We start from the raw sequence: 3,739 nt of genomic DNA on the forward strand, positions 1-3,739 counted from the left end.
TCGACATCATTAGACTGACTACCCCCCTCCGGTGGAATATTTTATTCACTAAGTTTGACTTGCTCTTCATCCACTTTCTTGAAGCACTTTGCATTTTATGGATTTTCCTCGAAAAAAGTATTGTGGATAGAGGCCAGTGTATCATTGAATTTTTCAATCCACTAAGGAGTTAATTCGTTGACTTTGACTCCCACCTCAGGATTTGGCTCTTTGGAAGTGTTTGCATTCTCACGAGTTTGCTTGATCTCTAGATGAACAAATGCGAGACTAGAATCAATGAGAGTCGACCAATGAATGTGAGAGTAAGTGGGAGTCTAACATTTAATACCTTTTGATTTGTATACCATATTCTCATTCAATCGTGGTTGTGAATGAGAAAGAGGAATGATTAGTTGCGTTAGGTAAAATGATTAATGAGAAATACAAGTAATACACATGGTTCCTTTGTCTCTTCCTTTTTTATTTGGAGGACTTTTCGTTGCTTGTTTCAATTCTCCTTATTATAATTGGCCAAATCTTTACCCTCCTTATTAGCATGACCAGCAGTCGAAGTTTGTTTTTCCTTGGGAGGATTTATCTTTTGACTGGTACCTTTCGTCTTGCTGACATATGGCTTAGGAGAGGGCTTGGGTCTACGATTTGAAAAGATCTGGGTCTTTTCATTGTCGTTTGAGCCTTCGACCTCGACCAAGTTCTCTGTTGGTTCTGGCACAGCCTGAAAGGTTTAGGTGGTTAGTTTTACCAAACTGTTGAAACTAGAAGCTTAAGAAAATCATGAGTACATACCTATCTCGGTGCAAACTTTGTGATTTTATTCTTCTTCTTGAGTTTGGTGGTTGTTGGGGAACTTTGACCATGTTTTCGACTCTGAAAATAAAATGATATAAATGATATGTTAAGACCACTTCGAGATTAACTAATGCACAATCCCCAAGTCTGTTAGATCAAGTACCAACAATCCCTAGAGTCACCTAAGGGTTTCATCATAAATACTAATTATTTTCTAACACTTCCAATTTTATTGGTTATAATCTATAATAAGAAACGTATTCTAGATCTATATAAAATAACGTCTATTATCTAAAATAGCGTCTATTTCCCTTTCATTTATCTCCACTATTAATAGCTTGGGAAGGTTTCCAAGTTTAAGTGGTATTAATCTTGAGATGTTGTTATTCTGTAGTAACCTACTTTCAACCAATAAACCCAAATCATAATACTCCAACAATTCCACAAACACAAATAGGAAAACTATTAAAATTCCAACAACTTTTATTCACAAACAATGTTATCACACCTGTTGATTATTCACGAGCAATTCTATCACACCTATTGATTATTCACGTCTCTTTCTCGCAGACGTGTGTCGAAGCAAACAACACCTTCAGTTTTATGTTGGATGGAGCTTCAACACATATAACATAATGTCAAACAATAAACACACCCAGACCGAAAAACACAAAATGCAACTTATAACCTATATAAAAATAATTTAAATTTATTTTATCTTTTGTTATAAAAATAAGTTATATGTTCTTATCCATAAGTACTTATTTTGATAAGCACGAGTGCTATAAGTTGTAGATAAGTTGTTTATCCAAACAAGCCCTTAATCATAAACAATTAACCTAACTCACCTTCTTCTAGCAAGATTGGCCAAACGACTTTAATTCTTTATTCACTGAATCAATTTTCTTTCTAACAAATGAAAATTATTTTCTCATTGGATCTGCAAGTGCTTCAAGCTCTTAAAATTCCTCAAATAACAAAAATTTGCAATTTCTTCATTATGCTTATATAAAAAAACAAAATTGCAGACACACAAATACTCTAAAAAATTGTCAGTTTAAGAAATTACTCACAAATTAATATTGCTTTCTGATAAGAACATATAGAAGAGAATCATAAAAGTTTTCAAATTTTAAATTATTTTTCTTAAAAACACAAGGTAAGAGAAATTATAATTTATTGGCTTGCAAAATCACTCTGTTTTAGAATGTTATTGATTGACATCTTTCAATCTAATTACTTTCTAGCAGCAATTGCATTTTCTGGAGAGCCATAACTGATCCACCTGCCTTTATCTTCTAATTGATCAATTGAAAGTTGTCTAACCACGCCACGTAATGCTCCATCAATCTCTGTAGCAACAACTACCTATCATAAATCCTCATATAATGATAGGTCGGTGAGTCAAATCCACTTGTTTCTTCTCACAAACATCATTTCTTCGGTGTAATCATAAAACAAAACCGAAAAATCAAAATAAAAAAGGTTGACTGACCAAATAAACATTACAAATTGAAAAAAAGAGAAAACAAAGATGTAGATGATTTAACCTGCATTTTAATGTACCATATGAACAAAAACTGAGTAAACAAATATTATGAAACATAACACATAACATAAATAGAGCATTTTTAAATAAGAAGAGGAATTTACTTTGCAAAATGTTATGGTAAAGAATCAAAGACACTAATCTATAAAAATGTTCATCCAAACAGATCTTTAAAAATTACTGTCATAGAAATAGAAGAAAATGTCCAACTCAAACAATCTTGCCATGGTGAATGTATGAAGAAGACCGATATTAGGTAAAAATTATTCATTATTCCTTTCAGTATCATCAATGACAGAAGGAGACCTGAAAGCAGTTTCAACTTCTCTTGATGTGAATGAACATGTCCAAATAGATGAAAATGGTTTTGGTAAAAAAACTCAAAACCCTAAACCATAATAAAAAATATATTGAATTTGTCAAAATGTTGGAAAAGGAAGATGAAGATGCTAGAGACATATGAAGATAATAGGTAGAAAATGTTGTTGATGAAGATGACGGAAGAGAAAGAGGATTCTGGAAGTGAGAGAAGTGAGAGAAGAGGGAAGTAAAAAGTGAGAAGTGAGAGAAAAGAAAAAAGAAAAAAGAATTTTGAATTGGATGTGATGTGATCATACATTGGTTAGAGAGAAAAGATGAAAAAGTTGAATTGGATTGGTTGGTTTGGAACCAAAGTGAGTTAAAGTCGGTCTAAAGGATGGTTGAAGTCAAAGAAAGTAGAAGAATCAACAACTAAATCGGCAATTGCTAGTTTGGTTCAAAAAATAAACTTTTGAACCAAAATTGCCCCATAATGGGGATGTGATAGATTTTGAGGTAAGAGCAAAGATGAATTTCCCACGTCATCTTCTTTTCTTATATATATATATATATATATATATATATATATATATATATATATATATATATATATATATATATATATATATATCAAAGAAGCTTCATAATATGAACTTCTTCTTCACATATTTTTATGGAAGAGAATACCTATAGGAATATTCTTGTAAATATAGAGCTAAACATCAATAATTTTACTTTTTGAAATCTAATATCCGATTTTCTGTGTAATACTCTAATTAGGATCAAACTTAGCATGGGAGGTTGTGGAAAACATTATTTTTCCCTTATGTGAAAATTTAACATGCAAATTAAGGATAAAATTTGTCCAATTTTTTTTTCTAAGTAGATTACATTAGTGTTGATGGATAAATCAATACTACTTTCTCCGTCCCACAATGAGTGACTCAGTTGACCATTTCATAAAGATTAAAAAAAATGAATAAATAAGAGAGAGTGAACGATGTTTTTACTAAATTGCCCTTCTCATATATTGAGAATGATGAAAATAATATTAATTAGAGGATAGAATTAAAAAAAATATATTAGAAATTAAAATAAATC

The 3,739-nt window shown here is 31.1% G+C and overlaps 1 long non-coding RNA gene across 2 annotated transcripts; it reads right to left on the bottom strand.

Moving 5' to 3' along the window:
- Positions 1-297: 297 nt before the first annotated feature.
- LOC127138492 (uncharacterized) lies at positions 298-3,165 on the bottom strand. Of its 2 annotated transcripts, XR_007808787.1 has the most exons (4): positions 1,638-3,162; positions 1,298-1,405; positions 787-867; positions 298-715 (listed from the first exon to the last, which is right to left on the bottom strand). It is a non-coding gene; the product is annotated as an uncharacterized LOC127138492 (long non-coding RNA). The 2 variants fall into 2 exon arrangements; XR_007808786.1 differs by having other exon boundaries at positions 1,298-3,165.
- Positions 3,166-3,739: the final 574 nt, after the last annotated feature.

The sequence above is a fragment of the Lathyrus oleraceus genome, chromosome 4 (assembly GCF_024323335.1).
Source record: "Lathyrus oleraceus cultivar Zhongwan6 chromosome 4, CAAS_Psat_ZW6_1.0, whole genome shotgun sequence".
NCBI lineage: Eukaryota > Viridiplantae > Streptophyta > Magnoliopsida > Fabales > Fabaceae > Lathyrus > Lathyrus oleraceus.